The following is an 11,478-nucleotide window of genomic DNA, read 5'->3' as shown; positions in this document are numbered from 1 at the left end:
ATCTGACTCCTACCTCCATGCCCTGGAACTAAGCTTTATGGCCAACAATCTGTATCAAGGCCTGATTAGGAGAATGCCAAGTCACCACCATGGTGGCACTTAATAAATGAGGTCAGATGTTGGAAAGTAAAAGAGCACATGTTTCAGGCAATGGAAACAGCAGAGGTTGCTTCTGACATATCTGCTATGCGTTGCTACCTCACTGCTGCGTAAGTGGCCCAACCAGTTCAGCTCATGAGACCAAATGTGCATAAGAGGCCACTGTGGTCCAAGGGGCTGAAATGCTTTTGCTTCTGGGGACACCCAGGTCTAGGAGCACTGCCTTGGGAATCTTCCATCCTTCTACCACATCCCAGAAGCTAGGGCCATAAGAACCTTAGCGGTGGACCCAGGGTGTGGACGGCTGCCACCTTCCTTCAAAGGAAATAGCACATAGAAGTCCAGGATGAGATGGCATCAGCAGAGAAAGCTCAGCTTCAAACTGGACAGGACCCTCCCCTCTCCCTGAGTCATCTTGAAGGAGCGGGTTCCAAGTCACAGATTTGGCCAAACCACTTTATCTGGGGACAGTCTGGAAAACCAGCTGCAAAGCAAATCCTTCTGGCTCTCAGAAGCGTCTGTGGTCACAGCTCAAAATGTGCTTCCTTCCCCTCATGTTCCTATTTGTAGCATGCAGGAGAGACAGCTACCCTGCCATCCTTTACCAGTAGCGTGAAAATGCCAAGTTGGAGGCTTTGAGTTAGGCACAAGATCAAAGTAAGTACTTTCTTCATCAATTCTCTAAGTTTGAGATGCAGAGAAAGCCAAATTGGTTACTTAGGCAACTATCACCAACCTCAGGGCTTCATCCACACACACGCCCTGCCAGCCTCAGGCCAACTCTGCTGCTCCCCCAACACTGAGACCCCAACCTTGGGCATCAGGTGGCAGAGACCCAGCCAAGGGACCCTGGGCGAGTCTTGTTAATGGCACTGAGTCACTTTCTCTGGCTGGGGCATTACAGGCCATTTTGGTTCTTTCTATGCTTTTCTAGATCAAGCCAAGCTTTGATTGTGAACACTTCTCAAGGACTGAACACTGTTTTAAATGAAGATACATCTCATCATGCAAGAGTTGGCTTCTACAAAGTAGTATTTTTCCAATTTTAAATTAACACATGCTTGTGGTATAGACAATTAAATACTTCAGAAATGTATTGACCTCAACTCCCATAACCTCACTCCTCCTCCGAGTTAACCTTTCCAAACCTGCACTGCCCTCTCTGTGTCCTGGCTGCTCTGCATGCACAACAAGGGTCTAATTACAGAACTGAGCTTAATAAACAGTTCTGCAACACATTTCTCCACTTCACGAGCACCGCAGTCATCTTTTGATGTCCTACAGTCAGATCTGCACTGCTAACAGCCAAAGTGGGATTTAAGCTAAAAATACACATTGGGCTGGAATGAATGGGACTTAGAGCCCATGAAGGACCAAGCCCACCTCTGCTCTAAGGTGCACTGGTCAGCAAGCAGGCACCACTGGGGCCAGGTCCCCAGGGAGGGAGGGGATCGCAGGTCCCAGGACCAGGTCCCCACCTCAGCATTTTTTGGCTCCCAGCATGGACAAAATGTGTCCAGGTGCCATGCTTGATTCAGGCAGACACACAACCAGCCATGCCTCCAGGGCCCACAGCAGCCCAGAGGGGAGGCAGGAGATTCCACCTCCTAGGCTCAGGAAAGCCTTATGGGTGAAAGAGAGTCAGGGGTACGATTCCCACAGGAGAAAATATCCCAAGGGACATCTCGGGGAGCAGGAACACAAGCCATTGTGCAGGGCACACAGATCTACAGGCTGCCATGGGGTTGGACATGACTCCACAGACCCCACACCTACCAGAATGAACAGATACCCAATGACGGCCACGTCCTCCTTGCCCACCCAGGAAACAAGCCCAGGGCCGAGTCTGTGTAAAGCAAGGCTGAGTTCCACAGGAGAGACCCAGCCCAGGCCTTCTAGGCGCTGCCCCACTGGGCAGGCTTTGAGAAGGGCAAGGCCGTAGCAGCCTTGCTGGGCCCCCAAACAGCTTCGTGGCTCACTGCCTGAATGAGAGCAAGGTGTCTGGTCAGAGGACTGAGGAACACACAGCCACCCCAGGAGCCCCTGGCACCCTCTCCCATGCGGACAGGGCCCCCACCCAGTCCCGACTCACCTGGCAAGAGAGCTACAGCCTCCAGCCCCTGGTAGACCTTAAATGCCTTCAGCAGGTGGCAGGTGTTTAGGGGCACTTGGCCCTTCCCCACAGGTGGGTTTCTGATCCAAGTCGATGGTTCTTAGCTCTGGATGCACATTGGAATCATGTGGAGAGTGCTGAACACCCTGCGCCTGGGCCCTGGGCCCAGAGACTGATTGAGTTGGTCTGGGCAGAGGCCCAAGTCTCCAGGTGATTCTCATGTCCAGACAAGGTACAGGTGGAACCTCAGAAGACACAGAGCCTAGGCCTTCTAGGAGCTGCCCCTCTGGGTGGGCTTTGGGAAGGTAAGACCGTAGCAGCCTAGGGCTTCAGCCTTTGAGACCCTCAGATGAAAAGGTGAGGGACAGGGGGCCTCTCCCTCCAGGGAAGGGTTTGCATTCTGGGTGGTAATGGTTTCTGGAATCTGGCTAGATTGAGTGGTCTCTTCCTAAAACTGGTGTATCAGGTTTAAAGTTGATGTTGAGCAGTTAGCATGTATTTATTTCCATGGCAGGCAAGGAGATTGGGTGGTAGTGAGAATGGGTCTGTTTTGTATTGAAATGGAAATAGGAACCAAATTTCATGTATTTATCCAACAAATACTGAATTCCCACTGTGTGTGGAGCCCTGATATGCAACAGTGAACAAGATAAACTGGTCCCTACCCTCCCATCAGGAGCAGAGATGGGTAGAGCAGGGGCAGAACCACAGCTCAGACAACACAGGACTGGGGAAGTCAGAGAGGGCTTCCTGGAGGAGGTGATACTGGAGTCAAGTCCTCAAGAAGGCAGGACATAGCAGGTGAAAAACCTGAGAAAAATACTCTAAGAAGAGGGAACAGCAGAGGAAAAGGCATTGAGGCAAGAAAAATGGCCATGTTCCCCTGGGAACAGAGGCTGTTAGGACTGCCAGAGGGACAACAGGGTCAGGTGCCAGGGCAAAGACAGCCTTGTGTACAGGGGAGTGGGCAGCAGGAGCCCTCCACCCTGATCCAGGCAGTAAGAGGTTGCACTGTCTGTAGGGGATTTTAAACCAATGATAAAACTGATTACAAATCTGGTGCTTTTTATTATCATCATGAGCCAGGAATTCAGCGGTCAGTGAGCGGCACCCCACCTTCTTACCCACTCTGAAAGTGTTTGGACTTTGTCCTGAGAGCAGCAGGGAGCCCCTGGAGGCTTCATCAGGGTTGTGCTCCAATTCACATTGTTTTTACATTTTTATTATGGAAAGTTTCAAATCCATAAAATTAGAGGGAATGGTCCAAATTAATCCTCAAATTCTTGTCACCCTGGCTCAGCAATTACCAACACAATCTTACTTCTCCTCCCCCAACATTTAAATTTTAAATTTATTGATTTTTGTTGGCATGTGTTAAAGGAAATCTCAAAAATACTCAGAATGAATCTCTAACAGATAAAGACTTGAAAACTAAAACCAAAATACACAATCCCACCTGGCAAAATCAATAGCCATTCTTAGTGGCCATTTTAGAATAGTTAGGCCTGCCTCAGGGAAGGGGAGGACTCTTTCCAGAGTGGGCAGGAGGAGGGGCCCGCAGACAGGCATGGCTGGTGGCTGCCAGGCACTGAGAGAGGACGAGGAGCTCTGATCGCAGGATGCTCTGGTTACAGGAGAGGAGGGGTGCCTAGCAGTCAGGGCTTTGAGCAGGTGAAGCATGGAGTTCAGGGTTTGACCCTCAACCAGGTCTCTTTGCCCGCACAGCCATCCTCTGGGCCTCTCTGCCTGCACAGCCAGTCTAGAGGCCATGGAGGACATTGAGGTGGGGATGCAGCAAAGGCCAGTGGTTCAGAGCTGGGGCAGGATACAGTGACCCATTGGAGTGGTGATGGATGATGTGGATAAAATGAGAGTTCCTATGGCCAGGATTCTCACCTGGCCCTCGTTGACTAGATCACTGCACACCTGTGGGCAATACATGGCTGTTGACTCTATATAAAGAGCTCTGCCCAGTGCTCTGGGCGTGACATGGTGGCAGGGCTGCAAGGCTGGAGGAGAGCAGAGCAGAGGCTGGAGTGGTGCAGCGCTGATGACAGAGGCCCAGAGGACGGCTGTACAGGACGACTGTGCAGAGAGGCCCAGAAGACAGCTGTGTGGACAGAGGGGCCCAGAGGCAGAGACCAGCTTGCTGCATGCAGACTCACTCTGAGTGAATGGGATTCTAGTGACTGACCTGCCACCTGGAAATAAGTTGGGTATAACCCTTTCACCCCAAGAACATTTTGCTGTCAATTTCTTTGGTCACACTGAATCCATAGCAAACTTGCCTGGGGCTGATACCCATTGGCAAGACAGATGACAATGATAGAGATGCATAGGCTAATTCTGTGGTTCCAAACTGAGGTGACTGGTGAGTGGTGGCATCAGAAGAGGGGGTTCAAGATGACCTCTTGGAGGCCTGACCCTGCAGCATCCAAGGCTTTCAAGGGATTGCCCCAAGCCTCCCTGTTCTGCCCAAGGCATCTAAGACAGCTCACCTTCCTCTGCCTGGGACCCCATCACACCTGTCCCTCCCTGCTTTGGTCCAGGCTCCCTTGGGCTTTTCCACACACATAGTCGAAGGGAGTTCTTTAAACATGCATGTCAGTTTACACCACTTTGCTTTTTACATACTCCAGTGCTCAAGAGCCCCCTCATGCAGCGCGTTGCCCCCACCACAGCCCACCTGCTCCTGACCTCACTCCCACCACTCCCCCACTCCAGCCACCTGGCCTCCCCACTGACCCTCAAACCGATCAGACCCATGCTGTTCTCAGGGCCTTTGCACCTGCTGTTCCCTGTGCTTCCCTTCCATCCTTCCTAGTTTTTAAGAGACCATTTTTGGTTTACCCCACCTAAAATGGAACCTTGTCCCAACTTGCATTCCCATCCAGCCCACTTCATTTTGCTGTTCTCCCCAGCAGCACTTGTTAATGTTTGAAAGGCAACACATTCACTTGCTTGTTTGTTTTCCATCCCTTCCCCCAGAACTATCTAAGCTCCATGAGGGTCAGGGTGCTGTTTTACTCACTAGCTCATGCCCAACGCCAGGAAGAGTCACTGCTCATTATATTTGCTGAGTGCAGAAGCGGGCATGCTGGCCCCAGAGCCAGGCTCTGCCCCACCCCTGCTGTGCTTAGGGGAGCCCCTCCTCCATCACCCAGGGGGTCTGGTGGGCCTGCTCAATACTCTTCCCAAGACAAGCATCGAGCCGGCATCCTCTGAATAAATATCATCAGTTCACCACAACAGCACCCACAGTCACTGACCAAAGGACGCAGACAAGCAGGGAGAAAGCACTTTGGATGGCATCCGAGTCTTCAAACAGAAGTCCATAGTCCTCCCCACTCCTATGCCCCAATGCTGTGTAAGGGCCTCCCTGTCCACCCAGACTGGGAGCCTGGCATCGGCCTCCCCTTCCCAGCTCCTTCCTCCATCAGCCCCTCCCTCCACCGGGCCACTACTGGGCCGCCCACCCTCTTCTCTGGGCTGACCACAGGGCCAGTGGCTCACTGGGCTGGAGGCACTTTCCTACATCGCCTCTGTAACAAACTCCTACATTAACTTCTCGTGACTGAACGACCCGGATGGGCTTGTTTACCTGGTCTGTTTAACCCACCTTGACTCTGATGTAGTAGGAATTACCAATCCCAGTTCTTAGAGCGGGTGGCTAAAGAGGCTAACAGGGAGCGTGACTTGCCCAAGGCTCCACAATGGGGGAGGCCGGTCTGTGTGGCCCCATCTTTGCCTCAGTGTCCTCCCTGTGCTGGGATCATGCCTGACTTCTTGCTTGCTTACTTTTATGGTGGTAAAATACACATACTATAAAATTTACCATTTTAGCCAGTTTTGAATGGACAGTTCAGTGGCATTAAGTACAATGGCATTGTGTTGCAACCATCCCCACCATCCATCTCCAGAATCTTTTCATCTTCCCAAGCTGAGACTGTTATCCTTTAAACTAACTGCCCACACTCCCACCACCAGCCCTTGGCAGTGGCCCTTCTCGCTGTTTCTGAGTTTGACTCCTCCAGGGAGCTCGTCTAAGTACCATCCTTCCGTCGCTGTCCTCTTGCGACGGGCTTATTTCACTGAGCATAATAATGTCCTCAAGGTCCATTCATGTTGTAGCAGGTGTCAGAATTTCCTTCCTTCAGCTTTAAGGACACGCTTTTCATGTTCTTGTAGTATCATTAATACTGTTACTTGCAGTGGCATTCCAAGTGTGGGCTGAGGGGAGAGATGTCTTCCCCGGCAGAGAGGCGTATTCCCCATCGACCCAGTTCACAGCGGTCAGCACAGGATGCTAATCAAGCAGAATGAGCTCTACTCAGTGTTCATTATTGTTTTCAAATCCTCCGCAGTCGGGGCACCCGCTTGTTGCCCATATCCCTGGCCAACTGCTCCCACCATTCCCCCAACTTGGCACATAACTGGGTGTTTGTAAATGCCTAGTCATTATATTATTAATATAAAAAGGGTTAAAAAAAAAAAAAGAATCCCGCAACTGGAGAGTTGATGTCACAGTTCCTCGGGGAATTCAGGGAAGATTTTGTGCTTGAGGTCAGTCCTTGGGAATCCACTGGCCCCTGATGAATGCAGCTGTCAACATCCTTGGCCTGTGTACATGTGTTTGCATGTGTGTGTCTCTGCGTCTGTGCCTGCAAATGTGTGTGGAGTGTGCGCACTTGTGTCAGAAAGTCCCCAGGGTCTGAGGAAACCTTAACTCCCCTTAAGGAGCTAATTTTAGATTCTTGGTAGACGCTATTTGGCCCAGACCTAGGAGATAAGGAAGAAAGGGGATATTAAGAAAAGAAAAAGGTGGGGTGAGAAGGCAGCAAAGGGAAACCAAAGACTGATGATTTATCAGGTCTGAGGTCTTGCCAGTAAAATCCGAGCCTGTATCCCTCAATACAATAGTTATTTCCTGAAAGTGTGTCCTGTTTTATGGGCTGGCCCAACACCATGTTCCTGAATGTTCTTGTCCACTGCTTGTTCTGAGCATTTCCTTTTCTGGGGGTGTGGGAGCAGTCTACAGAATCACCTCTTCCTTGGAAACAATGGATGGCAGTACCCGGAGTCCAGGGTCATGTGCAGCTTTCACCTGGTGCCATGTGATGTCAGCAGCCAGGTCACGGACAAGGCTCCATCCAGGAGCAGCTACGCGGCACCTGCTCTGTGCTGGTCCCTGCGAGGCACAGGAGTAAACCGGTCAGAGCCCATGCTGCAAGGAACTTAGACCTCACAGCTGTAGGTGCTTGAGCAGCTAGGCTCTAATAATCACACAGGGCCTCTCTGTGCAGTGTTATCACTCTCCTGTGTAACAGCGTGTGAGGTGGATGATATCATCATCCCAGATAAGGAAGTGAGGTAGGTATTCAAGACAGTACTGTGTGTCCAATACGATTGTCCCACTCCCTGTGATGGCGGGTGAAGACCACACTGTCCTCTCGGAGTACAGGAGAACATGCCAAGGTTCATTCCGGCCCCGGCCCTGGCCCCAGAGGGAGCACCTAAAATCCGTGCTGAATGGCTGGCTGGCTGCTGGCTGGATGAGTGGGGGAGGGATGGATGGGCAGTGGATGGGCGGATAGATGAGAGATTATGCAGGTGAGCTGGGCTTTGCTTCACCTGAGCTTTTCAGACATTGGGCTTTATTTGACCTTGGGAGATTTACAGAAAGGAAAGAGACTTTCTTCTTTGGAAAAATAAGAATAAATACTTCATGACAAAGAAGAATGATGCCGGGGGATGAAAAGTTGAAAAGATTTTTAGATACTTAGATTTAGATATTTTCAAGATAATAAATGAGAATGGCACTTTAGTGCCAAATGAAATCACATTGAGATATAAGCCTAAATGCAGTTGAAAAAGAAGGAAATGCAGCTGGAGAAATATATCTTCAGCAGCCTTGACCACCGTATTTCTGGGATCCCACAGAATTACAATTAATTAGGGAATCTCCAGTTAGCTTGGAATCAGAGACTTTTCAAGCTGGGCTTGTTCTAGGTCCCAACATGTCTCTGCCCCAATTCTAGAGCACTGTGTTCAAAGGAGCCTGTCTCTGGCCCCATCTTCCATGTCAGAGCCTGCAAGGGAGGGCTGCCCGGGCTCTCCCCTCCCTGAGATGACCCTGCAGAATTCCAAGGGGCTATTTCTGGGCCCAGTCTCCATGTCCATGTTTGATCTTCAAGGAGCACACTGTGAACTTCCCTCCACCTGCCAGGGCTTCTTCCGGCAACCCTCCAGGGAGGGTACTGATCCTCCTTCCTCCAAAGCAGCAAACAACAGCTGGGAATGCGGCATCATGGAGGGGCAGCCCAGCCTCAGAAGCAGTAGGCTTGCCCTTTTTGTTGCCCAATAAATGCGTGGGAAGAATGACTGTTGGATGTTCAATAGTGGGGGCTCGTGCAGTCTGGGAAATCTTCCATAGCTAGAGATTCACTTCATAGAAAGAAGGTGTGTCCCAGGAGCAGCTGGTTCCCAGCCCAGGGCCTGCACACAGCAGGAAATCTGTAGCTTTGGCTTCCGGGCCCCGGACCTGGTCTGACTTACTTCAACATACCTTGATGGAGAACTCGGTTCCATCTGAGGTTCTGGTCCCTGGTCCTGGCACTGGGGGGCCTTCCACGGGCCCTGAGTGTGGGGTCCTCAGGCTGGCAGAAGGGGCAGAGGCACGGGATTGATGGTGGCACCACTTGTCCACCTTTATCTCCCATGATTCCTCTGCTCTCCCCAGTCTGTCTCCCCTTATAGTGCTCAGCTCAGTGTTTCTGCCCCTGAGGACAAGAGGCAATGGAGCAAACTCCTCGAAAGCAGAGAAAGTGTCTATGAGAAAGTAGCCATGCCATCCCGAGGGCCATGCTTTTCCTACAGCCATGTCCGTGGCGTGGTGGCTTTCCTATCACCCCTCCAGCAGTGACCTCACCATGCCTTACTTATATCCCTTAACCCTGCCCTCCCTTAGTCAATACGCTCTTCATTAAATTCTAGGCAATGAACCCATGAGAGTGTGCTCTTTCCTGCTGGGGCCCAGACTGAAACCTCCTGCCAGGGACTATCCTTCTCACAATCACAGTGGGGCAGGGTTCCCTTCTCACTGGCCAGAAGATGAGGACCATGTGGGAATAAGCCAGAAGCACCCTGGGTGGGGCACACCAAGGATGGGCTCTAGGCCCTGGCTGCCAGGTAAGGGCCACCCCTGCAGCCTCTCCTGGGTGTTTAGGTATTGTCCTCAAAGGCCTCAAGGAGGGTGGGAAGTGCAGAGGCCTCCTCCCCTGCTCTTCCCAGAGAAGCTCCACTTTCATCTGTTTACAAACCAGACATCTACACAAGCACCTGCCCATTAGAAGTTCTGCTGCTAAGGAAATTAAAAACAACCCCATCAGGGATCTGAATTTGGGGAGATGTTTGGTAGGAATTAGCAGCACTGACAACAGCCATGCTTGCAGGTACCTCTCAGCCAAAATCTTGTTTTACCTTTGGGGAAACTGAGGCCGAGCACAGGAGACGTGAGGTTCATTCTCAGGTGTGAAGTATTCAGGCAGAGCAGGTGCTAGTAAAGGTAGGTGTCATAATTGCTCATTAATAGGGTTCTTCATTGCAGGATTCCAATTTTCAAGATACAATAACATGCTGTAGGGATCAGATAATAATAGAAAGCACATGCAAAACATTAATATGTACTAAGTAAAAGGTTCTTTAGGTTTAAAGGAGCTGCTTCCTAGGCCTAAACCCAGAGGGACAAAAAAGGACATCAGCTCCACACTCAGGTGGGTTTCTTTTTCGTTTAAGAGTGAAGTGAGGCACAAACATAGAAGCTAAAACCATACGACTCTTAAAAGAAAACAAAGGGCAAATCTCCATGACCTTGAATTTGGCAGTGTTTTCTTAAACGTGACACCAAACCATAAGTGACAAAAGAGAAAAATAGATAAATTGGACTTCATTAAAATTAAATTTTGTGCATCAAAGAACATAATAAAGAAAGTGAATATGCCTACAGAATGGGAAAAAATATTTGTAAATCATGTATTTGATAAGGATCTAGTATCTAAAACATATAAATAACTCTTACAACTCAACAACAGGAAAACAAACAACCCAATTTAAAAATGGGCAAAAGACTTGTATAGGCAATTTTCTAAGGGTATACAAATGACCAAGAACATGAAAAGGTGCTCAACATCATTAGTCATTAGAGAAATATAAATAAAACCCACAGTGAGATACCCCTTCCCACCCAATAGGTAGCCATAATAAAAACAAGGTAAATGAGTGTTGGTGAAAATATAGAGAATTGGAACCCTTGTGAATTGCTGGTGGGAATGTGAAATGCTGCAGCCAATGTAGACAATGGTTTGGTGGTTCCTCAACAAGCCAGACAGAATTACCAAATGATCCAGCAATTTCATTCTTAGGTAAATGTCCAGAGAATTGAAAACGGGTGCTCAAACAGATACATGTACATGTAGGTTCACAGTAGCACTATTCACAACAGCTAAAAGTGGGAACAATCCAATGGGCATCAATGAAAGAATGGTTAAAGAAGTTGTGGTATTTATATGCAATGGCCCCAAAGGAATGAACTACAACAAGGATGAACTTTGAAGACATTAGGCTAAACGAAAGAAGCAGGCACAAAATGTCCTATAGTGTATGATTCCATTCACGTGAAATGCCCAGAATAGTCAAAACCAAAAAGACAGCAGATAGGTGGCTGCAGGGAGCTGAGAGAGAAACTGTTTTGTGGATATTTGGTTTCCTCTGGGCTGATGAAAATGTTTTGAAACTAGATAGAAGTGGTTGGTAGTCACACAGAATTGTGAATGTACTAAATACCACTGAGTTACTCACTTTAAACGGTTTATTTTATGTTGTTAATTTTTTCTCAATTAAAAAAAAAAGTGAATTAGGGACCTGGGGGTGGAGACAGGAGTGATGGCGGATGCCAGCAAGGAAGTCCCCAGGCAGCTCCTCCCTCCAGAGCCAGAGGCCATCTCCAAGCTTGAGAGGGTACAAAGGACCCTTAGGGTCCATTCATCCCACTTTCCAGATGGGAAAGGCAAGCCCAGAGAGAGCAGGGACTTGCTCAAGGCCACGAAATGCAGGGGAAACCATGGAGGAACTAGAGGCAGGGCTTTAGACCTCAAAGCTGGCACCGCCCCGTGATGCGTCATGGCCTCTGCTGGCCGCAGGAGGCTGGAAGGGGCCCATGGCCGGGGTCCGAAGAGCGAAGACGGGTCTTCCGATGTGAGCACGTAAAG

The sequence above is a fragment of the Manis pentadactyla genome, chromosome 10 (assembly GCF_030020395.1).
Source record: "Manis pentadactyla isolate mManPen7 chromosome 10, mManPen7.hap1, whole genome shotgun sequence".
Lineage (NCBI taxonomy): Eukaryota > Metazoa > Chordata > Mammalia > Pholidota > Manidae > Manis > Manis pentadactyla.
This window is presented reverse-complemented; position numbering follows the sequence as displayed.